The sequence below is a fragment of the Myotis davidii genome, unplaced genomic scaffold (assembly GCF_000327345.1).
Source record: "Myotis davidii unplaced genomic scaffold, ASM32734v1 scaffold526, whole genome shotgun sequence".
NCBI lineage: Eukaryota > Metazoa > Chordata > Mammalia > Chiroptera > Vespertilionidae > Myotis > Myotis davidii.
This window is the reverse complement of record NW_006296797.1, coordinates 449,603-457,825: the sequence shown is the minus strand read 5'-3', so window position 1 is coordinate 457,825 and position 8,223 is coordinate 449,603. Positions and strand designations below refer to the sequence as shown.

Genomic DNA, 8,223 nt, shown 5'->3' with positions numbered 1-8,223 from the left:
GCCGCGCGAAAACGACACCCGCCCCGCGGCTCGGAGCGATCAGGAAGTAGCTGCCTCTAGGACCCGAGGGCCCAAACTTTGGGTCAGAATTTCCGGCCTGGCCACGCCTCTCTGGTCTCTTTGTGGACTTGCTGGTGGAACTTTACTCGTCCACGGCCGGCGCTGGTCCCCTCCCCCAGCTGGAGTTTATAGAAACTGAAAATTTCGCAGATACCGGAAGGTAGGGCTGAGGACCAGTCTTTGGCAATGGCTCGGAATAGAAACAGCAGGATGTAGTTGCCACAGTGCCCTGGCAGTTGTTTGATAAATAATGTTTGTGATTATGAATCAGAATTTCTTAACCTGGTGTCAGCCCTCTCGGACAAAGCATTGTTCTTTCTCTCTCAGAACTTAACTTAGCGAAGTACAGAAATCCTTTTCCTTCTTTCACGGTTTTGAGTTCACATGATCTCCAGGACAACTATTTTATTTTTTTTTCTTTAAATTGTGATTATCTTTTACTTTATTAATTTTAGAGAGGGGAAAAGAGAGAGACAGAGAAACATTGACCTGTTGTTCCACTTATCTTTGCATTCATTGGTTGATTCTTTTAAAAAAAATTTATTTGTATTGATTCCATTTACTTTTTATTTTTATTATTTTTTATTTTTTTATATATTTTATTGAGTTTTTACATAGAGGGAGGGAGAGGGATAGAGAGTTAGAAACATCGATCAGCTGCCTCCTGCACACTCCCTGCTGGGGATGTGCCTGCAACCAAGGTACATGCCCTTGACCGGAATCAAACCTGGGACCCTTCAGCCTGCAGGCCAGCGGTCTATCCACTGAGCCAAACCAGTTAGGGCTGTATTGATTTCAGAGAGGGAGGGAGAGATAGAAGCATCAATGATTAGAGAGAAGCTTTTATCGGCAGCATGCCCCACACTGGGGATGGAGCCCGAAACCCAGGACTGTGCCCTGACCAGGAATTGAACTGTGATCTCCTGGTTCATAGGTTGTCGCTTATCCACTGAGCCACACCTGTGGGGCTACAGGACAACTCTTAAGAGCACTGGGCAGGGGCAGTACAGGGCAAGTGTTATCTCTGTGTTCTTGAGAAGTTGAGACAGGGTATTGGAGTTGTTGAGTCCTGATGCTGGGGGCTCTGCCTCCTTGGTCTGCTGTAGCCTGCTCATGGTTGCCTTTGGCCCAGATACTTAGCTCTTTGTTCCTGCAAAAGTTGGATAATTTCTCAGTGTTGCCTCCCTCCTGCCCCTTCAAGGACAAAAAGTAAGCCAATAGCTTTTACATGACCACAGTGCATCTAGAGTCGATGAGACAGTGGAAGCAGAAACTACCTGCCTGAAGGTTTTTATTATTTTATGTTTTATTCTCACATGAGGACATTCATTGATTTTTAGAAAGGGGAAAGGAGAGACAGAAAGGAGAGAGAGAGAGAGAGAGAGAGAGAGAGATAGAAAGAAAGAAAGGAGAGAAAGAAACATCAATTTGCTTCCTTTAAGTGCCCGTACCTGGGATTGAACCCACAACCTAGGTATGTGCCCTGACTGAGAATTGAACTGGCAACCTTTTGGTGTGCAAGGACCAAGGCTCCAACCAATGGAGACACACCGGCCAGGCCTGAAGATTTTTTATTTTTTTAAATATATATTTTAAAAATATATTTTTATTGGTTTTAGAGAGGAAGGGAGAGGGTAAGAGAGAAACATCAATGTTGAGGTCTGCTGCCTCCTCTCGCCCCCTATTGGTGATTGAGCCTGCAATCCAGGCATGTGCCCTGACAGGGAATGGTGACCTCCTGGTTTGTAGGTTTGATGCTCAACCATTGAGCCACACCGGTTAGCCTGAGGGGTTTTTTTGTTTGTTTTATTTTGTTTTAAATAGTCTTTTGGGTTTCTGTGTGTTTTTGGTCTCCTTGGAACAGAAGGGGAAAAAAAGCAAGGTGTGGCAGGCAGCATTGAGTCATTATTTGGGACCATCCCTTTTAGAGCTAACAGGTGGCCAGGAAAGGGCTGTGGAACATATCCGTGGGCAAGTTTGTGCCCTGTAACCAGAAGCCACAGGGAAAGTGGAGTATTAAAATATAGGCATAATCAGCAGTGGCGCTCTTGCAAGCCGTAAGCCTGGTTCTACTCCAGTGTTTGTGGTGGCCCGTGCTAAAGGTGGTCAAAGAGGGGGCAGGGTGTTCCTGTTTACCCGGCAAGATAACAACCTGTGCCCCTTTGGAGCCCAGGGTGTACTGTGAACCAGAGCACAGGTTATGCAATGCAGAGCAGGCAGTTCATTATTTCTTTTCCTTATGGTCACCTCCAGATTTTTCTTAGGAAGCAGCCAGGTGGGACTGGGAATAGGACAACAGTGTAGAATCATTGCCCTTCTTGAGAGTTTGTTTGCCAGCTATTTTACAGATGTGCTCTTATTATTAACACAGGACACACTTGCACCAGAGCACACAGCTACTGAGTGGCAGAGGTTGGATGGAATTTTTCTTACAGTTTTTCTGATTCCAGAGCATTGAGATCTTTCTCCTCCTCCTTGGAATCTGATTGTTGGAAGTGGGAGAGCCTTTGACAGTTATTTATCTCCTCATTTTGCAGTCAGAGAAATCTGAAGCCCGGCAAGCTGAAGAGGCTCTGAATGAAAACTGAGCGGTAGTGGGTGAGGGACAGTCCCTGAAGCCAGGCTTTCTGGGCTCTCCTGACTCATCAGGAACCAGTCATCTTTCCTCTCAGAGACTTTCTCATCTGTAAAATAACTGTGAGGTGTCTTCCAGCAATGTAATTGAAAAACATAGGGTTATTGAGGTTTAATTTACATACAGTAAACTTCACACCCAATTTTAGGTGTATAGTTCTATGACCTTTGACAAACGTATACAGTCCTGTAACCACAGCCACAATCAAGGTCTAGAATACTTCCATCAATCCAGAAAGTTCCCTTGTATCCTTTTGTGTTATTGTCTCCCTTCACCCCAGCCCTGGCAAACACTGATCTGTTTTCTGCCCCTATAGTTTCATCAATGTGATTTTAACGGGAACCTTTGGTGAACAGAAGCATGTCCACGTCAGGGATTTAGTTTTAGAACCTTTCCAGGTTCTGTCCGGGGTCCAACAAACATCGGTGTGATCTCCTAAACTCCCTTTTCCTGGAATGCTGGCTTTTGCTCGATTTAAGCTTAAGGAACCTTAAAGATAGATCACCTAATGGTTGTCCAGCTCCTCCAAGCTCCAGTGCTTGAGGATATGGTGGAGTGAAGGGGGAAGGTCAAGAGACCACAGGTTCAGAAGAGCCTTAACAAACTTCTCACACAGCCAGAAAAATATAATTTTAGTTAGTTTTATATTGAGGTCCCACTTGTTTTCATTTGACTAAAAAGTTCTGCTAAAAAATAAAAAGTTTGAGACATCACAGATATAATTAAACCCCTTTATTTTTATAGTTACTTCCTATTGGATCCAGAATAACATTCAAACTCCTTACCTGAAGAATTGGGCCACTGACTGCCTTGCGGACTTCATCTATCTCCCTCTGCCCCTCACTCAGAAATCTCCAGCCCCACTAGCTTTTTCTATTCTTCAACCATACTTGCCTCAGGCCTTTTGTATTTTTGTCCCTGCCTGTCACACTGTTACACTCTGTCCCAAGGGGCTCTGCTTGAGACCACCGCTTCATCATTTAGTTTCCACTGAGAATGCTACCTATTCAGAGAGCCCTTCCTTGGCCTCCTACCCCTCCTTTTTTATTACGGGATAAGTTTAAGGATAAGTTCATAGCACTTACCAAGATTTGAAATTATTTTGTTGTTGGTCTCCCCCTGTACAATTTTAGCTTCTTGAAAGTTCAGGGATCCAGTCTGCCTTGTGTAATCAATGAATCCCTACACCTACAACAGTGCTCAATACATGTCTGTTAATAATTTTTATATTGAGGAAGCTGAGGCCAAAATACAAAAGTGAAGTGACCAGCATGCCCAAGGCCACATGCAAGTCAGTGGTAAAACCAGGATTTGAACCCAGTCAGGCTGGCTTCTAAGCCCAATGTTTTTTTTTTTTACACTTGACCACCCTTCTGAGTCCCTTTGTGTTCATAATGATAATCCTGAGATCTTGTAAGTTAATGAATCTAGTAAAAGAGCAGTTGTGGCCACCACACTTTGAGAAGAGAATGTGAGCGTGGGCATTTTATAGATTTTCAGTTATAAAGATTGAAATCCCAAAGAATTTCAGGGTAAACAGATGTTCAGCTAACAGAACATCTAGCCAGTCCCAAATAGCTCACATAGCCTGCTGTGCTGGTTAGCAAGGCTCTGTATGGGGTGATTGGTTCCTGTCCCCTACCTCATGTGAATGCCTTTTGCTCTAGCTAATCAGACCGAACTTCCGAGAGTGAATCTGGGTGCTGCTAGTCTTTCAAATTGTGGAGTCTCTGAAAGAAAACACTGGATTAGGATTCTGAAGGTCTGGGGTGTATGTCCAACCACACTGCGGCCAGTTCCTTGGCATTTATGAAATGGAATTAATGATCTTCATTTTGCCTACTTCTTAGGGTTGTTGGAAAACTGTGGACATGATTAAAAGAGTTTAACATTCTCTGTATATATTTTTGAATAGATAATTCATTCACATGGTTCAGAATTCCAAATTTCAAAGATGTGAAAGGACATACAGTAAAAAATTTCCACATTTGTTTTCCAAGCCACCCAGTGCCCTCTAATAAGAGGTAATCAATGTTAACCCATTTTTTTGTCTATCTTGAAAGTATTGTAAATAAAACCAAGGAACACTAGCCAGTTTGGCTCAGTGGCTAGAGCACTGGCTTGTGGACTGAAGGGTTCCAGGTTCGATTGCGGTCAAGGGCACATACCTTGGTTGCAGGCTCCTCCCCGGGCCAGGCCCTGGTCGAGGCGCGTGTAGGAAGCAACCAATCAATGTGTATCTCTCACATCGATATTTCTGTCTTTCCCTCTCTCTTCCACTCTCTAAAATCAAGGAAAGCCCTGACTGGTTTGGCTCAGTGGATAAAGCGTCCGTCGGCCTGTGAACTGAAGGGTCCCAGGTTCGATTCCTGTCAAGGGCATGTGCCTTGGTTGTAGGCACATCCCCAGTGGGGGGTGTACAGGAGGCAGCTGATTGATGCTTCTCTCTCATCAATGTTTCTAACTGTCTATCCCCCTCCCTTTCTGTAAAAAATCAATAAAATATATTTTAAAAATGAAATCAAGGAAAAAATATCCTTGGGTGATGATTAAAAAAACCAACAACCCCCCCCCTCCCAAGGAATCACAAATATAAGGAATTATTTTATTGCTTTTGTTATTATTTTTCTCCCTACATTAGACAAATTATTTTTTATTTTTAAATTAAAATTTTTTTCAATTATAGTTTACATTATTATTTTGAATTAGTTTCAGGTGTACAGCACAGTGGTTAGACAATCATATATTTTACAAAGTGTCCCCCGCAATATTTCCAGCACTTATCTGGCCCCATACATAGTTATTACAATATTATTGACTATATTCCCTGTGCTGTACTATACACCTCATGACTATTTTTGTAACTACCAATTTATACTTCTTAATCCCTTCACCTATTTTACCCAGTTCCCCAACCCCATCCCTTCTGGCAACCACCAGTCTATTCTCTGTATCTATGAGTCTGTTTCTATTTTGTTTGTTCGTTTATATTGTTCTTTAGATTTCACATGTAAATGAAGTCATATGGTATTTGTCTTTCTCTGACTTATTTCACTGAGCATAATCTGTAGGTCCACTCATGCTTAGACACATTATTTCTTAACCTGCCCCTCGCCCACAACTCACTCATCCCCAACCTCACTGTCCCCTAGAAAATTTCAGTTGGTTCTAAATCCTTAAAACATTCTGAATGTTCCTCTACTCAACTCTTATCTGGGACAACACAAAGGCCTGTTATGTAAACTTGTTTTTGCAGATTACTTGGGATGCAGGCCTCAAGTTTACACAAAGAGGTTAACCTTGTAAAATTAGACACCATTTCTTTAGCTCTCTATCAGGTTCACTCTCCCCTTTTGGGGGCTGGATCTCTCATTCACAGAGGTAAATACACCCCTGGGCCAGGTCTCCAGATTTCAGGACCTTCAGCCTTGACTCTAAAGCTTCCCTTGGCCCTACAGTCGTTGTTTGTGGCACTTCCAAAAGGAAGGTAAGGGTAGGCAAAAAGAACCAGCTTCTTTTTAAAGCTTGCATCCATAGTCTTTCCAATCAGGGCCTGGCTTTGCTCATGTGCTATTCCTATTTAAATAAAATTGGTTTGACTTTTTCAGTTTTGATCAGAGATAGCGAAAGGACTGTTAGGTAAGAAAGAAGTTCTTGTTGGTTGTCTGAAGAAACCTGGTGTGTGTGTATGTGTGTGTGTGTGTGTGTGTGTGTGTATTAATTTTTCTAAAAAAGCTGGGCTGAAGAAATCTGTTCTTGATACCAGTGGCAACCATCCTCATTGCAAAATAAGCCTTGCCGCTCAAGTTTTCTGAAAGTCCTGAGGCAGCATGTGAAGTGGAAAGAGGGCCAGTGTTAGAACCCAACAACATCAGGTTAAAATTTTGGCTTTGCCAGATAGGCCCTGATGTCACTGCTTTTAATCTGCTTCACCTGCAAACCCCTAACTTTAAGGATCTGGTGTATAGCAGACCATCAGTAGATGGGAACTGATGTTGGTGTGGAAATCACCTGAGAGAGACAGTGGCATGGGAAGACAGGAAGTGTGGGGTTGCCCAAGTTACTTCACTGATCTCTTACTATATCAGTCAAATGAAGAAAAGAATCCTTGTCTGACCTGCCCATACAGGGTTTTCTGTGTAAGAAAAAGCAAGGGCCTGGCCCCTGCAACGGATGTGGGCAGAGATTCCACAAGTCACAGAGGGCCTTTAGCACCTTGAGACATACACTACATGTCAGGTAGATGTTTAAATGGCAGTGAGTTCACGGTTTATTTATCCATACTGTAAGCATCTACTCTTTCTTAGGCATTGTTATAAGCACTGAAGAGGAGAAAAGGGAAATAAGAGACAGTTCTTGTTCTTTAGGAGCTAACATCTGGTTGGTGAACATCTGTGGAAACCAATATCTAGCGTGCAATGGTGTCAATGCTGTTTCTGTAGTGACTGTGATTTCTGAACCAAGATTTGGAAGACATGGCCTGACAAGTACATATGTGTTTATTGTGGTGACAGCAGGACTGAAGTTTTAAAATTAGTACTGTTCCCTCAAAGCAGGATCCTGTGGTTGTCATAGGGATGTGTGTTGAGTGCTGCAGGGGCACAGAGAAGGCAGCAATCTGCTCGTCCCAGGGTTACAGAGGTAGTGAGGTTTGAGTTGGGCCCTGAAAGATAAGTGAGAGTTTCCCAATGGGGACAGACAGAAAGGACTTTGCTACCGAGATCACGTATGCACTAACTGTGGAGATGTGAAAGTGGAAGTGTGTGTGTTCAAGTCAAGTGTAGTTGGAGTGTGGGGGTAGTGAGACTATGGATAGGGTCAGGACCAGCCTTCTGATCATACTAGAAGGTGTGTTGACTGTCCTAAGGGAGGACACTGGTAACGTTTGTCTGGGAAAACCACCGTTTTTTCCTGAGGCTTGATATGGGCCGGAGGCATAATCGGCAGTGATTTTAGGGCAGTCAAGGGATCAAGTCTGAGTGAGCCTGCTGGCTTGGCCCACTCTCCACTAATTCAAGTAGCAGGGCATAGGAGGCACAGTTTGAGGGAAGGCAAAGTTCACTTTGGGACATATGGCATCTGAGCCCCCTGTAAGCCAGGCCCTTGTTTATGAGAAGTTTTGGAAAAAAGGAGCAAGTTGAGTTTCAGGGAATTGTTGCAGAGGCTGTGAGGGCTGCATAACACCATTTACCAAAGAAATCAGAATTTGTAGTCGGGCTGGAAATGATTTGTGGAGTTGCTGTGCACACAGAATACAGCATGGGGTTACACAGAGCTCTTCTTCTTTTTTTAAATTGAATTTATTGGGGAGACCAGCCAGTGTGGCTCACTGGCTGAGCATCGACCTATGAACCCGGGAGGTCACAGTTCGATTCCCTGTCAGGGCATATGCCCGGGTTGCGGGCTTGATCTCCAGTGTGGGGCATGCAGGAGGCAGCCAATTAGTGATTCTCTCTCATCATTGATGTTTCTAGCTCCCTCTCTCTCTCCCTTCCTCTCTGAAATCAATAAAAATATATTTTAAAAAA

At 43.5% G+C, this 8,223-nt stretch overlaps 1 protein-coding gene across 2 annotated transcripts in view; it reads left to right on the top strand.

Annotated features, from left to right (window-relative positions):
- The window catches only part of RAB43 (RAB43, member RAS oncogene family), a 22,624-nt gene that overhangs the window by 1,140 nt on the left and 13,261 nt on the right, over positions 1-8,223 (top strand). The gene's annotated exons all lie outside the window — the stretch shown is intronic.